The 23328-nt window shown below is 41.1% G+C and overlaps 1 protein-coding gene and 1 pseudogene across 1 annotated transcript in view; both read right to left on the bottom strand.

Moving 5' to 3' along the window:
* LOC127670388 (zinc finger protein 431-like) overlaps positions 1–23328 on the bottom strand; it is a 553459-nt gene that overhangs the window by 406640 nt on the left and 123491 nt on the right. The gene's annotated exons all lie outside the window — the stretch shown is intronic.
* On the bottom strand, positions 18463–21863 carry LOC127684713 (alpha-actinin-4-like; annotated as a pseudogene).

Here is a 23328-nt window from a genome sequence, read left to right as displayed (position 1 = left end):
GGAGAAGCTGAGGAGGAGAGTGGCAGTCAGGGGAAGACCAGCAGTCTCAACTAACCTGGGCCCTGAGATCTCTCAGACACTGAGCCGCCAACCAGGCAGCATACACCAGCTGCTGTGAAGCCCCTGACACATATACAGAAGAGGACTGTCTCATCTGGCCTCACTGAGAGAAGACACACCTAACCCTGAGGAGACATGAGAGACCCCAGTGAGTGGGAAGGTCTGGAAGGGAAGGGGTGGTGGGATGGGGACATCCTCTTGGAGACAGGGGTGGAGGTAGGAGGTATAGCATGGGAATGGTCATGGGGCAGGTGGGAAGTGGGATGAAGTCTGGACTGTGAAAAATCATTAATGAAAAAAATAAAATTTTACAATGAAATAAAAAAGCATTGCTTTGGAAATGACTCTCATGTTCTCCTTTCCTACAACTGGATATAATCTGTCTCAGCTCTTCTGTCTTGGCTTTCCTGGTGGTTATTCTTGACAGTCAAATTAGCTATACATGGAATTAGCTAAAACTGCAGTAGGTCAGTAATATAAAGAATGTTTCTTAACTATATCTTTTTAAATCATAAACTCTCTTTTAAATCTGTATCTTTGGAAGTAATGAGAAATAACTTTAATCTAGGCCACAGCTTCTGGAGGCAACCTACATTTATGAAGGTCATTGAAGATGGTAGATCTTTCTCCTTGTCTTTATGTCTTACCTCTGGATTGCAGGCTCATCTTGGGGTTTTTGTTTGTTTGTTGTTTGTTTGTTGTTGTTGTTGTTGTTTTTAAATTGCCTTACTTCTTCCTAATTCTGGTATAGACTGAAGACCAGTAGAGACATCCAGTCACATGGACTGAACCACTACTGTATTCTTCATCTGTCCATTTGCAGACAGCCATTGTGGACTAGTTGAACCACAGCTTGCAAACCATTCCAATAAATCCACTTTTACATACACAGAGATTCATTCTATCAGTTCTGTTCATCTTCATCCAGACACCTTTATGAATACAGCTGTGCTTTCTCCCTTCCCACTGAGGAAGATGGATTGAATAACAATAGTGTTGCATAGAGTTTGTTATCTATTTCCTGCTTTTTTTCCCAGGGTTGTGTAAAGTCTCATACCTACCAGTGAAATCTAGCTGCACTTTATCTGACCCAACCTTGAAACCACAGAACAAAAATATTAGTGTTTCCTAAAAATCTCTCTTTATTTCTGGATACCTTTCCTCTGTAGGCCAGATAGTTTATTTCACTGCAATTTAATAACAGTTCCCGCAAACTATCAGCCTTGATTCCAGGAGTTAGAAGTATTGGAAGAGAGACCACTAGGGTGTCAGTGGACAGGCACAAGTGCTTCTGAAATGCAAATCTCTCCAGATCTGGAAAAGGTCTAGCTCTGGAAAGGAAGCCTGGTACAGGAACCACCTTGCCTTGTCCCTTCAGTGCACTCTCACCCTACTTATCTGGAAAAGGGATGGCCCTGGACCAGAAGCCTGGGCCAGGAATCACTGTGCTGTGTCCCTTGACCACTCTCTAACCTTAAGGGATGTGCTCATGTCACTCAAGTCTTGCTGGTCAAACAGGGCCTCCAGTCTGAAGTGGAGGTGGGTGCTTCCGGGCACCAAGTTGCAGGTTCAATGCTGTAGCTGAGAAAGCTTGAATGTTTGTTGTATGCTACCGCTGTATGTTGTGAGGGGAGTTCAGGCTCGCTCTGAACCCATGATATGGTGAGTATATGGCAGCTGCTTCCAATGGGAAGGAGCAGGCGATTGAACTGCAGGAGCGAGTGTGGCGAGTTTAACTATGGCAGTGTAGTATCTGTTGTGTGACTTTAGAAACAATGTTAACAGTCGATGATGTGGTGTGAAAGCTCTGAATTTAAAAAAAAAAATAAAGAAAGACATAATTAAAAATAAGAAACAAAACCAACTGAGATTTTTTCACAGATGATTTCATGGGTTCCAGACAGTAAAAGTTTCATTATACTCCTACAAACATGCTGGCAGGAAAGTGGAAATGGACAAAATACCTGAAAAGAAGTAGAAAAATGTAACTCAATAGCAAAAAGTCCAGTGTCTTGATGGATAGACCTGTCATGAGATCATTAGAACACAGCATGGCTATCTGTCTGCCCTTTGGAAAAGGAGGAGTTATTTTGCTCTTCCTCAAATTTTAAGTTTTATCCTGGTGCCTCATTCTAAAATACCAGTGAATACTACATTCATAAAGAAATATTTAAAATGAATGACCAGTAATATTGAATTCACAGAGAAACAAATGAATATCCAAGCTCATACCTTACCAACACAGAGTTTCCTTTAGACTTTACAAAAATAAACCACTTGATCAGCACAGCTTCCAAAAGACAATTCTCAGCTATGAAGACCTACGAATAATTGTAATGAAGATTCTCCCAAATCCAAAATAATAATACAAACACTATGCTGGTGTCCCATGTTGAAAGCACGTACTCCAACATACTCAAGACCACTAAGACACAAAGTCTACCTATTCCTTAATCTTACCTTTTTCTCCAATGAATTTCAAGGGTGATTCCAGGAAGCCCTGGCAGGCAATGTGCAGCCCTGCCTTGGCTCTGCTTCATCTGAGGTTCTGTTAGAATTGGTTTCCTTTTATACTGCCTGGCTTCAGTGAGTCAGTTACTGGTGATGATTGATTGGAAATGTGATTCAAGCAGGCCTTCTGTGCCAGGGTGGGGCAGTTTACAATCTTATCCATAGTACCTAATGTAATAGAAGTAGAGTTAGGAGAGTCCTTAGACCCAGCACTTACTGTTAGCCCAGGATACCCAAGGTCACTCTGACTATCAGGAAGAGATAATTCCAAAACAGGGCATCAAAAATACAAGCAAGCAAACTAAATAGGGGAAAGACAGCTTTTCCTGCTGATTGAATCATATAAGGAATCCTAACTCAGCCCTAGCTTTGTTTCACTATAGTCCTAAATCAGAGGTCCTATATCAAGGTTTTGTTGAACTTCAGTACAAAACATAGAACCTTAATTGCCATCAGCTATTCCATACAGGCTGGAAACTCAGTGATTACAAGTTCTAAAATCTGAATTCTTTTAAGTTCAAAAAAGAAAAAATGTTGAATGTTTAAACCTCAAGATGCCCTTTGCCGTAGGGAAAAAAATGCCACATTACAAAGAAAGTACTACAAATTCTTCAAATACATCAGCCATTTGTTACAATGATTGACTTAACCATGATTTGTTTTAAATAATATTGATGATGTTCAGTATATTAATAAATTAATGCAGCCGGGCGGTGGTGGCACATGCCTTTAATCCCAGCACCTGGGAGGCAGAGGCAGGTGGATTTCTGAGTTCGATGCCAGCCTGGTCTACAGATTGAGTTCCAGGACAGCCAAGGTTACACAGAGAAACCCTGTCTCGAAAACCAAAAAAATAAATAAATAAAATAAAATAAAAAATAAATAAATAAAAATAAATTAATGCAGTACTAACAGAAAGAGGGATTCAGATGAAAGTGTTTTTTCTTGAAGGCAATAAACATTTTACTGTTGTTCACTATTTTCTCCTGCATGTCAATTTCAAAGGACACAGTTCAATTTAGCAATTAGACTACTTGAAGGAGGTTAGTGGCTTTATTCCCTTCCACACCCTTAATCTGAGATCAGAAAACAGACTGGAGAATCTCTATTAGTGTAAGGCCAACCTGGATTTCAAATATCGTTAAAAATTACCACGCTTACATAAATAGAGGGTATTACAAAAAACAAAACAAGCTAAACACAAGCACTACCACCACCACCACTGCGGAAGAACAACAACAACATAAATATGCTAGAATTGTAGGGCAGTACCAGGACAGAGAAAAAGGAGGGAGGTGATGGGAGAATGGGTGGTGAGAAGAAGGCTTATGGGACATATGGGGAGGGGGGAACTGGGACAGGGGAAATCATTTAGAATGTAATCAAAGAATACAGAAAAAAATATGGTAGAAGTAGTAACACTGTCCTGGAATCCTTACCAATATGAAGGCAGATGTCATGATTTATATCTTTGCTGTTTTTGTTGCTGTTGTTGGAAAGAATCCACAATCCTAGCTTGCCCATATAAAAGAAACACAATCTAGCTATTTTGTTTACAAACTCATGCCCACTGATTTAGAGGTACTACAACTTATTCCCCAACAATCAAGCCCCTTATAACTTGCTGTTTCATTGTTCTACACCTTCATATTCCATCCCGTCTGTGGCAGCCTCCTCCAATTAATTCTCCTTCCTTCTTTACCTTCATTCAATCCTCAAGGCCCACATTTCTCCCTCAAATGAGCAATCATAGCAAATTGCTTTTTTTGACAAATTAAATTGGGTAGCAATGATCAAATAACATCATTTCTCCTCAGTGGCACATTTGTCCTAGTCACACTCATTGATTACTCAACAACTTTCTTCCACCATTTTGATGTCAACTCTGGTTTCATAGACCATACCTACATTTTCTTGCATTTAAATATATAGGGACATTGTGATTCACATCCTTGTATGAGACAGAATGTTCCTCAAATCTGCCTGGGATTTATTGATATGGGCCCTCTAATTGGTGATTATTGGTTTATTATGGAAGCACACACAGTTACAAAATGGGTCAGATGTTTACTTGAATGCTTGGTTAAAGTGCTTAGCGAAAGATGGCCTGCTAAAAAAGCATTGGAGATGCCTAATATGCCTTGGCTTATTGTTGACAAACGGATTTTAAAGCATAGGGAAATTGCAATGCTAGATTGGATACATTGTGTAAATCCTAATCCTCCAAAATGGTAAAGCTCAGAAGATAATGCCCTTCACCAATCCTATAATAAGCAAACTAGTGAGAAGGGTACCAGCACACATGAAGAGTTTGTCCTTGTGGTTTTCCTTGTGCCAGACCTTAGGTTTGGAGATGCTGCTGCTCAATTAGTTGAATCAAATTCAAAGGCTTTAATTGACCCCAGAGGTAACAAGGGCCAGGTGGCAGGATTAGTTGCCAGAGACAAGGTGATAGTAGTTATCATAATGGACAGCACAGACAAAACAATGTTTACAATGACCTACCCAGTAAGGGTCAGCACAAGATAGGTGAAATTTACAATGGCAGACCTCATTAGGACCATTGGTACTTGGTAATCAATCACTGTTTCCAGGAATGAAATACATAAAAAGCCTACTAAATATCTGTTTGATCTGAAGAAGGAAATCGAAGAAGACTTCAGAAAATGGAAAAAATCTTCCATGCTCATGGATCAGCAGGAATAACATAGTAAAAATGGCAATCTTACCAAAAGCAATCTACAGATTCAATGCAATCGCCATCAAAATCCCAACTCAGTTATTCATAGAATTATAAAGAGCCATTCTCAAATTCATCTGGAATAACCAAAAACCCAGAATAGCTAAAACTATTCTCAACAGTAAAAGAACTTCCCTGGGTAGCAGTGGCTGCTCCAGCTGAAGGGCCATCAGCGGTGGAACCAAGGCGACACAGGGTCCAGTTAGGCCCTGCGCCCACGACCACTGACCTTCGCTGACCAGCCGGGCGGCAAGCAACTGCGGTTCTGCGGAGCCTTTCGCTGCACGGAAGCCACTTCAGAACTCGGCTGCCCGCCAGTCAGGAGAGACTCACCGCCATCTTGATCCCGGGCTCCAGAGATCAGTCAGACTGAGGTACACAAACATAATCCTAGGCCCAACACCGCAGGGGTCGGAGCCAGACGGGCGTTGGCCTGCACCCAGGCCCTGGGCTGTTCGAGTGGCCATCGGGGCGCCAACCCAGCCAGGAGTTTTTTTTTTTTTTTTTTGCCCCGGCCGGTGCACGCGCCGCCATTTTGCCTACAGGAGCCAGAGTGCTCGGGAGGGCAGAGACTGCTAACAAGCGTAGCCTGAGGCTAACAAAACGGGGGTCTAGGCCCCAAAAGGCACAGGACTGACCCCAAGAACTGGGCGGCTTGGTGGGCCATCTGTGTGTCAACCAGCCCAGGAGGTTATTAGCACAACAGACTCTCCCGGTGCTTTCGCGGAGCGCGGACGCGCACGCCCGCCATCCGGGTCACCTGGCGGACCCAAATAACAGACATAGCCCTAGGGGAACTTTGCTCGGACCTTGGCCTCCCAGGCGTTTGCCTGGACTCAGGGCCCAGGCGACAAGGCTAACCTAGTGTGCGCCAGCCCGGTTGGGGAAATCGGCTGCCCAGCGGAGTGAGCGGAGCACAGGGGAGGTCACAGCAACATTCACCTTCGGAGCTCCCTGGGGGTGCACACGGGTTCCACCTGGTCCACAGACACAATCTGGGGCAAGGCCTCAGGCAGAAGCCCCCAGCTCAACTCTCTCCGCTTCAGATCAGCCTGGGTGGCCGCCACATCTCCAGGTCCCTCAAGAGGCTAGTGGGGGCTTCCGGGCGGCCAGCTGAGAGAAGTCGGTGTGCTCCAATAAATCCTGCGGGCCCCAGCGGGAGCCTTCAGGTGCCTGCTTCGGGATCTGAACAGCCTGGACAACAGCACCCTGTCTATAGGCAGTGCAGAGTGTAAGCTGTGCACCAGAGGCCAACGGGGAAGGGGCAGCTTGCACTGGTGAGTCCAGCACTGACAAGACCAAGTAACACCAGTGAGAGCTAGATGGCAAAAGGCAAACGCAGAAACGTTACTAACAGAAATCAAGGCAATATGGCAACATCTGAACCAAATTCTCCTCTACCAGCAAGTCCTGGATACCCCATCACACCAGTAAAACAAGATTTGGATTTAAAATCACTGGTCATGATGCTGGTACAGGAACACATGAAGGGCATTGAGGAGAAAATGGATCAAAAGTTAGAAGCCCTTGCAAGGGAAACACAAAAATCATTGAAAGAAATCCAGGAGAATACAAAAGCCAACAAGGAGGAAATGCAAAAAACACTTAAAGAAATACAGGAGAACTTTGCTCAACAGGCTGAGGTCATGAAAGACGAAACACAAAAATCTCTTAAAGAAATACAGGAGAACTTTGGTCAACAGGCTGAGCTCATGAAAGAGGAAACACAAAAATCTCTTAAAGAATTACAGGAAAACACAAACATGCAAGGGAAAGAGCTAAGCAAAACCATCCAGGATCTAAAATCAGAAGTAGAAACAACTAAGAAAACTCAAAGGGAGACAACTTTGGAGATAGAAAGCCTTGGGAAGAAATCAGGGGACAGAGATGCAAATATCAACAACAGAATACAAGAGATAGAAGAAAGAATCTCAGATGCTGAAGATTCCATAGAAACCATGGACTCAACAGTTAAAGAAAATGCAAAGTGCAAAAAGCTTGTAACCCAAAATATCCAGGAAATCCAGGACACAATGAGAAGACCAAACCTAAGGATTATAGGCATAGATGAGAGTGAAGATTTACAACTTAAAGGGCCAGCAAATATCTTCAATAAAATTATGGAAGAAAACTTCCCTAACCTAAAGAGAGAGATGCCCATGAATATACAAGAAGCCTACAGAACTCCAAACAGACTGGACCAGAACAGAAATACTTCCCGTCACATAATAATCAAAACACCAAATGTTCTAAACAAAGAAAGAATACTAAAGGCAGTAAGAGAAAAAGGCCAAGTAACATATAAAGGAAGACCTATCAGAATCACAGCAGACTTTTCACCTGAGACTATGAAGGCTAGAAGGTCCTGGGCAGATCTCATGCAGACTCTAAGAGAACATAAATGCCAACCAAAACTACTATATCCAGCAAAACTCTCAATCACCATAGATGGAGAAACTAAGATATTTCACGACAAAACCAAGTTCACCCAATATCTATCCACAAACCCAGCCCTAAAAAGGATAATAGGAGGACAACACCAATACAAGGAGGGAAACTCCACCCTGAAAAAAGCAAGATAGTAACCTTTCATCACACCCAAAAGAAGTTAAGCAATCAAATTTAAAAAATAACGTCAAAAATGATAGGAAGTAACAATCACTATTCCTTAATATCTCTTAACATCAATGGACTCAATGCCCCAATAAAAAGACACAGACTAACTGACTGGATACGTAAACAGGACCCTACATTTTGCTGCTTACAGGAAACACACCTCAGGGTCAAAGACAAACACTACCTTAGAGTAAAAGGCTGGAAGACAATTTTACAAGCAAATGGTCTCAGGAAACAAGCTGGAGTAGCCATTTTAATATCAGATAAAATTGACTTTCAACCCAAAGTCATCAAAAGAGACTCTGAGGGACACTTCTTGCTGGTCAAAGGAAAAATACAACAAGAAGAACTCTCAATCCTGAACATCTATGCTCCAAATGCAAGGGCACCCTCTTTCATAAAAGAAACTCTATTAAAACTCAAAGCACACATTACACCTAACACAATAATTGTGGGTGACTTCAACACTGCACTTTCCTCAATGGACCGATCAGGAAACCAGAAACTAAACAAGGACACAATGAAACTAATTGAAGCTTTGGACCAATTAGACTTAACTGATATATATAGAACATTCTATCCTAAAACAAAAGAATATACCTTTTTTTCAGCACCTCATGGTACCTTCTCCAAAATCGACCATATAATTGGTCACAAGACAGACCTCAACAAATATAAAAAGATAGAACTAATCCCATGCCTCCTATCTGATCACTATGGAATAAAAGTGGTCTTCAATAGCAACAGAAACAACAGAAAACCCACATACACGTGGAAATTGAACAATACTCTACTCAATGACACCTTGGTCAAGGAAGAAATAAAGAAAGAAATTAAAGACTTTTTAGAACACAATGAAAATGAAAACACAACATACCCAAATCTATGGGACACAATGAAAGCAGTGCTAAGAGGAAAACTCATAGCCCTGAGTGCCTCCAAAAAGAAAATGGAGAGAGCATACATTACCAACTTAATGACACACCTGAAAGCCCTAGAACAAAAAGAAGCTATTTCACCCAGGAGGAGTAGAAGGCAGGAAATCATCAAACTCAGGGCCGAAATCAATCAAGTAGAAACAAAGAGAACCATACAAAAAATCAACAAAACTAGGAGCTGGTTCTTTGAGAAAATCAACAAGATAGATAAACCCTTAGCCAGACTGACCAAAGGGCACAGAGAAAGTATCCAAATTAACAAACTTAGAAATGAAAAGGGAGACATAACAACGGAAACTGAGGAAATCCAAAAAATCATCAGATCCTACTACAAGAGCCTGTACTCAACACAACTGGAGAATCTGGAGGAAATGGACAATTTCCTTGACAGATACCAAATACCAAAATTAAATCAGGACCAACTAGACCATCTAAACAGTCCCATAAAGCCTAAAGAAATAGAAGGAGTCATAGAAAGTCTTCCAACCAAAAAAAGCACAGGACCAGATGGTTTCAGTGCAGAATTCTACCAGACCTTCAAAGAAGAGTTAACACCAATACTCTTCAAACTATTCCACAAAATAGAAACAGAAGGAACACTACCCAATTCCTTCTACGAAGCCACAATTACGCTGATACCAAAGCCACACAAAGATCCAACAAAGAAAGAGAACTTCAGACCAATTTCCCTTATGAACATCGATGCAAAAATACTCAACAAAATTCTTGCCAACCGAATCCAAGAACACATCAAAACGATCATCCACCATGATCAAGTAGGCTTTATCCCGGGAATGCAGGGTTGGTTCAATATACGGAAATCCATCAATACAATCCACTACATAAACAAACTCAAAGAACAAAACCACATGGTCATTTCATTGGATGCTGAAAAAGCATTTGACAAAATTCAGCATCCTTTCATGCTTAAAGTCTTGGAGAGAACAGGAATTCAAGGCCCATACCTAAACATAGTAAAAGCAATATACAGCAAACCGGTAGCCAGCATCAAACTAAACGGAGAGAAACTTGAAGCAATCCCACTGAAATCAGGGACCAGACAAGGCTGCCCCCTTTCTCCTTATCTTTTCAATATTGTACTTGAGGTACTAGCTCGGGCAATTCGACAACATAAGGAGGTCAAAGGGATACAAATTGGAAAGGAGGAAGTCAAACTATCATTATTTGCAGACGACATGATCGTCTACCTAAGTGACCCAAAGAACTCCACTAGAGAGCTCCTACAGCTGATAAACAACTTCAGCAAAGTGGCAGGTTACAAAATCAACTCAAGCAAATCAGTGGCCTTCCTATACTCAAAGGATAAACAGGCTGAGAAAGAAATTAGGGAAATGACCCCCTTCACAATAGCCACAAACAGTATAAAGTATCTTGGGGTGACTCTTACCAAACATGCGAAAGATCTGTATGGCAAGAACTTCAAGACTCTGAAGAAGGAAATGGAAGAAGACCTCAAAAAATGGGAAAACCTCCCATGCTCATGGATCGGTAGAAGCAATATAGTTAAAATGGCCATTTTGCCTAAAGCACTATACAGATTCAATGCAATACCCATCAAAATCCCAACTCAATTCTTCACAGAGTTAGAAAGAGCAATTATCAAATTCATCTGGAACAACAAAAAACCCAGGATAGCTAAAACTATTCTCAGCAACAAAAGAAAATCTGGGGGAATCAGTATCCCTGACCTCAAGCAATACTACAGAGCAATAGTGTTAAAGACTGCATGGTATTGGTACAGTGACAGGCAGGAGGATCAATGGAACAGGATTGAAGATCCAGAAATGAACCCACACACCTATGGCCACTTGATCCTCGACAAAGAGGCTGAAAACATCCAATGGAAAAAAGATAGCCTTTTCAACAAATGGTGCTGGTTCAACTGGAGGTCAGCATGCAGAAGAATGCGAATTGATCCATCCTTGTCTCCTTGTACTAAGCTCAAATCCAAATGGATCAAGGACCTCCACATAAAGCCAGACACTCTGAAGCTAATAGAAAAGAAACTGGGGAAGACCCTTGAGGACATCGGTACAGGGAGAAAGTTTCTGAACAGAACACCAATAGCGTATGCTCTAAGAGCAAGAATTGACAAATGGGACCTCATAAGGTTACAGAGTTTCTGTAAGGCAAAGGACACCATCAAGAGGACAGATCGGCAACCAACAAATTGGGAAAAGATCTTCACCAATCCTACATCAGATAGAGGGCTAATATCCAATATATATAAAGAACTCAAGAAGTTAGACTCCAGAAAACCGAACAACCCTATTAAAAAATGGGGTACAGAGTTAAACAAAGAATTCTCACCTGAAGAACTTCGGATGGCGGAGAAGCATCTTAAAAAATGCTCCACTTCATTAGTCATTAGGGAAATGCAAATCAAAACAACCCTAAGATTTCATCTTACACCAGTCAGAATGGCTAAGATTAAAAATTCAGGAGACAGCAGGTGTTGGAGAGGGTGCGGAGAAAGAGGAACACTCCTCCACTGCTGGTGGGGTTGCAAATTGGTACAACCACTCTGGAAAGCAGTCTGGCGGTTCCTCCGAAAACTGGGCACCTCACTTCCAGAAGATCCTGCTATACCACTCCTGGGCATATACCCAGAGGATTCCCCACCATGTAATAAGGATACATGCTCTACTATGTTCATAGCAGCCCTATTTATAATTGCCAGATGCTGGAAAGAACCCAGGTATCCCTCAACAGAAGAGTGGATACAAAAAATGTGGTATATCTACACAATGGAGTACTATTCAGCCATTAGAAACAATGAATTCATGAAATTCTTAGGCAAATGGATGGAGCTAGAGAACATCATACTAAGTGAGGTAACCCAGACTCAAAAGGTGAATCATGGTATGCACTCACTAATAAGTGGTTATTAACCTAGAAAACTGGAATACCCAAAACATAATCCACACATCAAATGAGATACAAGAAGAAAGCAGGAGTGGTCCCTGGTTCTGGAAAGACTCAGTGAAACAGTATTTGGCAAAACCAGAACGGGGAACTGGGAAGGGGTGGGAGGGAGGACAGGGGAAGAGAAGGGGGCTTACGGGACTTTCGGGGAGTGGGGGGGGGGCTAGAAAAGGGGAAATCATTTGAAATGTAAATAAATTATATCAAATAAAAAAAAAATGTCAAAAAAAAAAAAAAAAAAAAAAAAAAAAAAAAAAAAAAAAACACCAAGCTAACACCATAAAAAAAAAAAAAAAAAAAAAAAAAAGAACTTCCCTGGAAATCAGTATCCTGGACCTCAAGCAGTACTACAGAAAAATAGTGTTAAAAACTGCATGGTACTGGTACAATGACAGGCAAGTAGATCAGTGGAATAGGAGTGAAGACCAAGAAATAAACGCACACAACTATGGTCCCTTGGTCTTTGACAAAGCAGCTGAAACCATCCAATGGAAAAAAGATAGCCTTTTCAACAAATGGTGCTGGGTCAACTGGAGGTCAGCTTAAAGAAGAATACTAAATGATCCATTTTTATCTTCTTGTACTAAGCTTGACTCCAATTGGATCAAGGACCTCCACATAAAACCAGACACACTGAAACTATTAGAAAAGAAACTTGGGAAGACCCTTGAGGACATGAGCACAGGGGAAAAGTTCCTGAATAGAACACTAATAGCTTATGTTCTAAGATCAAGAATCAAGAAATGGGACCTTATAAAATTACAAAATTTTTTAAGGCAAAGGACATGTTCAAGCGAACAAAACGGCAGCCAACACATTGGGAAAGGATCTTCACCAACCCTACATCTGACAGAGGGCTAATATCCAATATATACAAAGAACTCAAGAAGTTAGACTCCAGAGAGCCAAATAACCCTATTAAAAATGGGGTACAGAGCTAAACAAAGAATTTTCACCTGAAGAACTTAGAATGGCTGAGAAGCACCTTAAAAAATGTTTAACATCATTAGTCATTAGGGAAATGCAAATCAAAACAACCCTGAGATTTCACCTTACACCCATCAGAATGGCTAAGATTAAAAACTCAGGAGACAGTAGGTGTTGGCAAGGATATGGAGAAAGAGGAACACTCCTCCACTGGGGGTGGGAATGCAAGTTGGTACAACCACTCTGGAAATCAATCTGGCTGTTCCTCAGAAAGCTTGGCATAACACTTCCAGAGGACCCTGCAGTACCCCTTCTGGGCATATACCCAGAGAATTCCCCAGCACGAAATAAGGACACATGCTTCACTATGTTCAGAGCAGCCCTATTTGTAATAGCCAGAAGCTGGAAAGAACCCAGATGTCCCTCAATGGAGGAATGGATACAGAAAATGTAGTATATTTACACAATGGGATACTACCCAGCAATTAAAAACAATGAATTCATGAAATTCTTAGGCAAATGATTGAATATGGAAAATATCCTCCTAAGTGAGGTAACTCAATCACAAAGAGCACACTTGGAATACCATCACTGATAAGTGGATATTAGCTCAGAAACTCTGAATATACAAGACACAATTCACATATCAAATGACTCCCAAGAAGGAGGAAAGAGAAGTCCTGGTCCTGAAAATGCTTGTTCCAACATTATAGGGGAATACCAGGACAGAGAAGTAGGAGGAAGTTGATAGGAGAGTGGGCAGAGGGAGGAAGGCTTAGGTAACTTATGGGGAGCAGGGAACCAGAAAAGGGAAAATAATTTTGAATGTAAACAAAGAATATTGAAAATAAAAAATTATTTAAAAAAAAGATTCATCCATATACTTCTCTGCCTCTAGCACTACTCCTGGTAGCAACTTCTCTATTAGTCAGGATTCTTTGGAGTCATAGAACTTATAGGTAGTATCTATATAGTAGTATATATATATATATATATATATATATATATATATATAGAGAGAGAGAGAGAGAGAGAGAGAGAGAGTACTTAATGAGGATTTTGGATTCATAACCATTGCACATTCATGGAAACCAGAGGACAACTTTGTTGGATCACATTTGGTCATCATTGTATTTTAATCAAGGTCAGGTTATCGATCTTGCACATAACAGCATATCACACTGTGCTATATTAATGCTGTTAAAAATATTAGTTGACACATTACATACGTTAACTATTGTCTATTTTTCAGATTGTAAGCATATTTTCATGCAAGGATAGAGGAAGTACGAAAAACTTATATAATAAATTTGAAAATGAAACACTACAATTATATTTTCACTTTTGTATTATGTTAATTTATGCTGAGCACCAAACATTTGTTCCTAACCCTTCCTCAGAACTACAAATGAATGGTAGAGAATTGTGTTAGTGGTGAAATAGTATTGTTTCTAAACCTCATGACCTGAGTTCTTTCTATGGGCATCATACATTCTTCAAACTACATTTTCTTTTTTTCTGATTATTGCACTTGTTAAATTTGCATATTTACATTCACACAATAGCACATACAGAGATATTTTTAAACCCAAATGAGTTGCAGTGAAGGCACTTGTAGCTGAACTTGGCTACCTGTGTCTAATCTCTGGAACTCACATAGAGGAAGGAGACAATAGACCCCTGTGAGGTGTCCTCTTAATGCAACATGCATACCACAGTGCAAGTGTACACATACTGTAATACATGCAATGCAAGCTTATCTGAGACTATCTTACAAATAAATGACACTCAGGCTACAGCTAGTTTATTTGACATTGACAGTCATTGAGGGTAACCCTTAACCTATTCTTTTAGCTGCTGGGTTTGCTACTTCTCAGGTGTTGTAAGCCAGTAACTCGCTGTTTCTCCTGACCCCATGCTTATGGTTCCTCTCCCCTCACCAATGCCTCCTCTCTCATTCTTCTTCCTTCTTCTCACTCTGATTTCTCTTCCTCCAACCAGGTCACTCCAAACCTACCTACCTCTAATCCCCCTAGTAATAGGTTCTAGCCAATTTTATTTAACCAATAGTTTTAAATTAGGGAGCAAGATTTGCACAGCAAAAGTTTGTAAACATGAGAAGTCACTGGCAGGTTATGCCTTTGTATGTAGAATTTGGTGTTCCAAAAAAAAAAAAAAAAGGAATTTGATGTGACAACACATAACTGAAGTCTTGACTGAACACTTCAGTCATGATGTGCATGTTGCATTAAGAGAACATTTTACACTGTTTTTTTTTTCCTTCTGAGATTCCATATGAACCAATGTCACTAGGAATTATCATCCATTTCTGAAGTTGTTTTTGAAGCTAGTCTCTGGAGCCAGGATCAAATAGGAATGATCAGGCAGGGAGCTGGAAGAGCAGGTCCTCCTAGCATCCTCAAGGGTGACCCCTGTCAGGAATGGCTTGCTAGTCCTCAATTCTGCACTGTACAAACCTTCCATGCATAATTCTATAAGACATTTGCATGAAATATGCCACATGCACAGATCAATTAACTGTGATTTTATACTTTTGGTCTGAACAGATGTAAGGTGTTTACTTTCTTGTAAACTTAGTTTGAATTATTTCAGATTATAATATCAATTTTTATTTATAGGACCTAAAAGAGTGGCATTAAAAGTCTTGATGATATTGTAGCCAACAAACTATTGCCTATGCAAAGACATGTATTTTAATGTCTTATCTACTCTGAGAGGTGTTTGCATGTTGAAGGATCAGCACATATGTTACCTGCTTTTTTTCTTGCCAATCTCCTCTTTTTGTTTGTAGCTAAGTGCTTCAGGGGATCTTGCATGGTCAAGTCTTATTTTTTTAATAATTTGGATGGAAGATATAGCTTTTCTTTCTTGTTGGAGCAAATGTAAAATCATCTGCCCAAAATAATATATTTCCTTTCTTCATTTTGAAATTAGGACTTATCTAGGATGAACTAATTTAGTAGTCCTTTCTAAAATCCAGTCTATTTTAACCCTTGTGCTAAACGTATCAATTATTTAAAAAAAAAATAAACTTAATAAAACACATTTTAAACTATCTTTCAAGCAACATACAGTAAACCAGTAGCCAATATCAAACTAAATGGAGAGAAACTTAAATCAATCCCACTAAAATCAGAGACTACACAAGGCTGTCCACTCTCTCCCTATCTATTCAATAGAGTACTTGAAATTCTAGCTCGACCAAGGAGAAAACAAAAGTAGGTCAAAGGATACAAATTGAAAAGGAAGAAGTCAAAATATTACTATTTGCTTATGATATTATCATATACTTAAATGACCCCAAATATTCTACCAGAGAACTCCTAAAGCTGAAAAATAACTCCAGCTAAGTGTCTAGATTTAAAATTAACTCAAAGAAATCAGTAGCCTTCCTCTACTCAAAGGATTAGCAGGCTGAGAAAGAAATTAGGGAAACTACACACCTCACAATAGTCACAAATAACATTACATAGCTTGGTGTGACTCTAACCAAGCAAGTGAAACATCTGTATGACAAAAACTTCAAGTCTTGGAAGAAAGAAATTAACAAAGATCTTAGAAGATGGAAAGATCGTCCATGCTCATGGATTGGCAGGATTAATAGAGTAAAAATGGTCATCTTGCTGAAAGCAATCTACTGATTAAATTCAATTCCCATCAAAATTACAAATCAATTCTTTATAGAGTTAGAAAGAGGAATTTGCAAAATCATTTGTGATAACAAAAGCACAGGATAGCAAAAACTACCCAACAATAAGAGAACTTCTAGGAGTTCTGATATCAAGCTGTATTCCCAAGAAATAGTGGTCAGAAATATATGGTACAGAGAGAGTCAGGAAGATTAGTGGAAAAGAATTGAAGACCAAGAAATGAACCCACATACCTGTGGTCCCTTGATATTTGACAAAGGAACTAAAACCATCCAGTGGGAAACAGACATCATTTTGATGCTGGTTCAACTGGATGTAATTATGTAGAAAAATGTACATCTATCCATTCCCATATTCTTGTACAAATATTAAGTTCAAGTGTATCAAGGACCTCCACATAAAACCACATACACTGAACCTAAGGGTAGAGGAAGTGTGGGAGAGCTTTGAACATATGGGCACGGGAAAATTTCCTGAACAGATCACCAATGGCTTGTGTTCTATGATCAAGATTTAACAAAAAGGATCTCATAAATATTTGAACTTCTAGGAGAATCACCACCCTGATAAATGGGACTCAAAAAATATAACAATAAAATGGTAAACTTTTGTTTTCATTTTTTTCTTTTTAAAAATGTTACATGTTTTATTCTCCCATCCCCAGAGGGTAGTTTGTCCAGAAACCAAGAAAATAAACATCAATCAGAATAAATTCAAGGGGGTGGGTTGAGAGAAACCCATTAATGACCAGGCAGGCAGGGCAGCAAAAGACCTCCACCACAGGGGGCTCCAAGAGACCCCTGCTGACCTCCACAAGGTGAAAATCAGAGGATTTTCCCAGGAGCCTAGAAAGCACATTGAATCAGCTATGTCTTCATTGAGAGAGTGAAAGAGGTGGCAGAGATAATCAGCTAGATGGATTTATATTTATCTAACAAATCCATAAGTTAAAGTAAATAGCAATTCTCTGGAAGTTTTAAATTTTTTATAATTTTTAAAGTGTTTTCTTCCTCTTTTTTTTAAATGATTTTTTGTTTGTTTGATTGTTTCTGTTCCATTCATGTGTCCTTAGAAGATCTAAGACTCAGAAGCTGTCCCTTCCCTCACAGCACTTAGCTGTGACCTTCATGGCCTGCAGCCTCCACCCTTCTGCTGGTGTTATCTTTGGCATATTCAAGCTGCCACATTACTGGCCTGCAGCCTCCACCCTTCCCCTGGTGTTATCTCTGGCCCTTGTTCAGTTGGGAACAATACAGCCACTTTCACCTTAACTACCAAGGGCTGCCTCAGGGCAGTCTCACCTGGAGACCAGCAGAAACCTGCTTGACTGGATGCAGGCAACCATCTGAGAAGATCATCCAAGGAATTCTCGGCCATTTGGGGGGTAGGTTGGTTTTCTAAAGACTATATATATTGGCTAAATAATAGTAAAGTCAGTCTCTATTGGCAACTGTCGTCTTGACTCATCTCTCTTTCGTCCCCTTCCCGTACATCCCCAGAACTCTCTTCCAGGTCCCCGGTTCGCATGTGGCCACAGGCGGCTACAAGAAGCCAGATGAAACAAGGCCAGGTAGGCTGGGGCTAACTGCAGGTACTCTGATCCTGGTGATCACACAGAGGCAGGGAGGTGGAAGGAGCCACTAGAACCTAGTCCAGGGGAGAGAGGTACTGTATGCTGGACTTCTCAGGGCAAGTGATTCCTGGACAAGGCTCTAGGAGCTGTGGCCTGGATGTGAGAGGCTTTGAAGGGGCCTAAGGGACAGAGGGGACCTGGGTTTAGAAAGGTATCTCTGGGGCACAGGGGTCCATTGTGTCTTCCTTATAGGCTAAAAAACCACAACACGATATATATATTTAGCAGACCAGAAAAGCTGATGGCCAAGCATCCCTCCCCTACAGGACCGGGAAAGAGAGATCTGCATAGCCCCTCCTTGCCTGACTCCCTAGAATTACCATAAGGAGTTCTTTGCAAAGATACAGAGTCAAGGTGGAGGTAAGTTTCCTCAAACCATCTGGGAGGCCAAGGTAGTCTCTGTTCAGAGTGGCTGAGGGCTCACAGGTTGCTGTCCTTATAGAGGGCTGTGGAGAAGGACTTGTAGTCAACGGTGCCAGGAGCAGCTTTAAGGCCCTGGTAGGGCACCATGTGGATGATGCAGTACACAGCCTGATGTGTGTGTGGAGGCAGCACTCTCCACATTTCCTCAGCAGTGATGAATTTCTTGTCCCCTTCTAGGACCTTGAAGGGGGAAATGACCTGATCAGCTGTGTGTGTGTGTCTGTTCTCCATCAACATGAAGTCAGTGAAGGTTTGGAAATTCACAAGGCCACTATGGTTTTGGTCGAACACACTCATGATTCTGTTGAACTCAGTGTTACCATGTCAGTCATTCTCCACATTGTAGACCAGGTTGATGAGGCAGGCCTTGAATTCCTCAGGGCCCAGTACCCCACCATGGTACTTGTCAAAGTGCTTGAAGGGTATCAGGAACTCCTGCATCTGTTCCTGCCTGATACCCTTGACATCTCCGGTGAGGATCTCGTTTTCCACCTTGTTGATGGTGCAGGCAATGGTGGTGAGCAGCTGCTCTCAGCCCACATGAATATGCTCCATTGTATAGTTTGTGTGCTTGTTCTCAAAGATGAGGGCCTCCTGGATGAGATGTTGCCACTACTCCAGCAGGTCCAGAGTGGGCTTGTAATCCAAATGCTGCGCTCATTCTGGTTCATGTGACTCAGCTGGTCTTCCAGAGTCCTGTTCATGCACCCAATGTCCTCCCACTTGGTCTGGATCCAGGGCCCGACCTTATTGGCTTGGCTGCAAATTGTCAGCAAAGGTGCTCATTGCATTGCTGCTTGCTCTGCTCCTCCAGGAGTTCATGGCCCCCATTTGACACCTTTTGCTACACCTTCTCCCACTTGGAGTTAATGATTTGGGATAAAGGTGGTGTAGGGGATGCTGCCCAACAACTTGATGTGATTGCTCTCAGAAATCCTTTGGGCCTCCTTTTGGATGGCCAGGATGGCCTCACACTCCCTGTCAGCAGCTGACAGAGTGGTCTTGAACTGGTCATGGTCTGAGATCAGGCCTTCAATCTCCTCGATGGTATGGACAAGGAACAAGTCCTGCAGGTCCTCCATGGCACTCTCCATCCAGTTGTTGAAGGGTGTGGCCCACTTGGCATACTCCAAATGTAGCTGGTTAAAGGTCTTAAACTTTTTCTTTCTTTCTTTCTTTCTTTCTTTCTTTCTTTCTTTCTTTCTTTCTTTCTTTCTTTCTTTTCTCAAAACACGATTTCTCTGTCAGCCCTGACAGCCCTGGCTGTCCCGGAACTCCTACTGGAGGCTAGGCTGGCCTTGAATTCAGGAATCTATCTGTCTCTGCTTCCTAATTGCTGGGATTAAAGGCCTATGCTAAGGCTGCCTGGACCCTGTTTCTCTGTTTTTTTTTTTCTAAAGCTTCCTTGTGCCTGTGTGTCAAGAGCCCCATTTATCCCACTGGTCCCAGATCTTCTAGCACAGTGTGTTGACATTGTGGGAGTCATAGTAGTTCAGATGGTTGAGCTCCTGGGTAATTGTAGCAATCTGTACCATTCTGTCCTGATATGTGGCCAAGAAAAGAGGTGGAGAAGAACCTGGAGTATATCAGCACAGGGGAAAAGTTCTGGAAGAGAACACCAATAGCTTATACTCTAAGATCAAGAACTGACAACTGGGACCTCATAAAATTACAAAGTTTCTGTAAGGCAAAGGACACTGTCAAAAGGACAAAATGGCAAACAACAAATTGGGAAAGTATATTCACCAATCCTACATCTGACAGAGGGCTTATATCCAATATATATATATAAAGAACTCAAAAAGGTAGACTCTAGAGAGTCTATTACAAATGGGGTACCGGGCTAAACAAAGAATTTTCACCTGAAGAACTTTGAATGTCAGAGATGCACCTTAAGAAACGTTCAGCATCTTTAGCCATTAGAGAAATGCAAATCAAAACAACCCTGAGATTTCACCTCACACCAGTCAGTTTTAAACTTTCGATGGCACTGTAGAGCTCAGACAGGTGATGAATGTTTAGCTAGATAATAGCTCCCAAAGGATGTGCATGTAAACATTCTCTTTTGTAACTTTTATTTCAATTTATAATATGATTTTTGTGTGAACTTGTGATGAACTTCGTAACATGTGATCCTGTATTCAGAAACATGTTTAAATACTGAAGACAAAAGAGAAAGTCTCTCTCTGTCGCCCTGTCTCTCTGTCTCTCCCTTTCCGTATCTCCTTACCTTTCCCCACCTAGAAGAATATTTCCCTTTATCCACTTGGGATCTTTCTGCTTTTCCCTCTTAGATAGCTTTCATAGGAAACTTTTTACAACTTAGTAATAAACAATAACCACTGCTCTAACTGTCCCTTTTTCTTCCTAGGACTTCTGACTAGCAGGCTGAAGGTTAGAGCCCAGCAGTTCCTGCTGAGATAGAATAAAGGTCACATTGCTTAACACTCCCCTGTTAGGCTATGGGTGTTAATCACCTAACCCAGTAGTCTTTTACCCTCAGAAAGGGCAAGAAAGTTTGGAGGACTCTTCAGAAGTTTCACCAGATTTCAGTACAGTTAAGAAAGCTAGAAAGCACTGAGACCCTCAGACTTCAAAGTCATCAACACAGTCCTATTCTGTGCATCCACCACTACCATTTCTGGGCCAGGAGGCTCCAATACTATATTTAACAGCCTTAAGAGATGCCCTGAAGGTTCCAGAATTTGCCATTTTGAGAAGACATTAGCTCCACCTCCTCCCCTCCCAGAATGGTGCAGTCTCTGATTAGCATGGCATCATTAATATTAGTTAACAAGGAGGACAGTCTAGTTAGTTGACCAGGAGTGTCTACTAGTCTTGTCTCAGTGGCAGGAACAATGCCGTGCTGGATCTGCCAAATCCTGATGTGTGGGAATATGGAACTTTAACTTGGCACAGATGTTTATGGTTTCAGGCTTAAATTCTTTATGTGATATTCTGGTGTCGGGTCAAAGTTTAGCTCCCAAGTTCTGTGGCCCTGATCACTCTGTAAAGGCCTGAGAACAATAGGCTGTTGTCATCTACTTATGAATGTCCCCAAAAGCAGTCAGCTCCCACATCCATGTTGCTGTCCCCTGCCACAATGGCCCAATTGAAATCTGTAAAACAAAATTTTACAGACTGAGGTGAGAAATGTCTCCTAGGGCCCTCCAGAACAGGCTATTCAGAAGCCAAAAATCTCACTTGGCAATTTACTTTACTTCTAAACTCTCCTCCTTCCTAGTAGCTGAAACTAAGAAAAACCAAGCAAATTAAGATATAAAAGAATCCATCTTGTAGTAAGACACACTAGCCATAAAATTATGCAACGCTTTGCTCCAGTCGTTTATGTAATTATACTTACCTCCCAACAGGATATATATGAAGTAGGGCTCCATATATGGTATAAGAAGCATTAATAGCAGGCAGTAGAATTTCCAGGAACCCTAAAATTACAGGTTCCTTTTGTTATTCAACCCTCATACTATGTCCTTGCAGGATGGGAGGATTTGGGCATAGGCTCAGATTAGAAGATATTTACATTTGAAGAACCTCATACAATGTCCTTTCCAAACAAGTGAGTGTTGGGCAAATTAATAAGAATTTACATTTGAGTTGGTGCAAAGCTCAAGACTACCTTCCCAACCACAGAGGCCTGGTGGTCTGTCTTTTAAGTTGCTAATTTGCAACTGAATTGTGTACCTCAGGGACATCTGCAGACAAGTTAATCCTATTCCACCATTAACAGCTGACTTTGTTTGTTAAGCAGACAGGCTGTCTCTACCCTGGCTCACCTGGATAGAAAGATCTCTTAAAGATACTTGCACACCCCACCTTGGGAGTCTTTGGCCAAAACAACATTCTTAACTCATCTAGGTGTGATTTGCCTCAATGGAAGCTTGTGAAGAACTGTTTTTGTCTTACAGATCCCACCTAGGGAGTCTTTGGCTAAAACAACATTCTTAACTTATCTAAGTATGGTTCAGGATGCAGTTCCTTTGGCCAAAACAGTATTCTTAACTTATCCAGGTGTGATTCAGGATTCAGTTCATACTTAATACTCACGAAGACTCATTTAGACTCTGGGAGTTTGACAAAAATATCCTTTAAAATATCTTTAAAAGTTTATATCAAGAAAATTGTCGTTGCCTGTGTTCAAGCTTCTAAATTTGTTACATGGAAAAAACATTTTACCTGTTTTATTTTATACTACTTTGTGCCTAATGGTTATAGTAATTGTTCCTTGGGCCTGCTTTACTGGATACATCTTTTGATATGCAAATGTAAAACCCTCATGCTTAAAGGCTCAAGCCTCAAAACAAAACACACACTCAGACCCAAAAACAACCTCAGTGTCTGTGTGTCATTTCAGCAGACCCATGCCTTCCTGGACCAAAGAATCCTGGTTATCCCGTGGCTGAGTTTTGGTCTGCAGTAGTCCCCCACTGGTCAGGTTTTGCTGCCTAATTCAAATAGAGAACCTTCTTGGCTTGGATTGTTTTGGGTTTTCATTTCCCAATAGTTTGTTCTTCAAGACAGGATTTCTCTGTGTAGATTTGGCTGTGCTGGAATTACTCTTTTAGATCAGGCTAGCCTCAAACTGAGAGATGCTGCTTGCCTCCTGAGTGCTGAGATTAAAGGCATGTGCAGGATTTTTTAAAGATTTTAATTCCTTATTCTAATGAACATAAATTTTATCATACTTGATACAAGAGACACATATTTACTGTCTCTTACAACGGGGTGTTCCAGGTTGACTGATGATCTTTTCTACGTGCAAGAACACCTAGCACTCCAGCTGCTGACCTCAGCAAATTCTACCAACCTTGCTAGAGATTTTAGGCTTCCAGTGTCCTACTCTGG

The sequence above is a fragment of the Apodemus sylvaticus genome, chromosome 1 (genome assembly GCF_947179515.1).
Source record: "Apodemus sylvaticus chromosome 1, mApoSyl1.1, whole genome shotgun sequence".
NCBI classification, from domain to species: Eukaryota; Metazoa; Chordata; class Mammalia; order Rodentia; family Muridae; genus Apodemus; species Apodemus sylvaticus.
The sequence above is the reverse complement of the archived record's forward strand: the minus strand, read 5'-3'. Positions and strand labels throughout refer to the sequence as shown.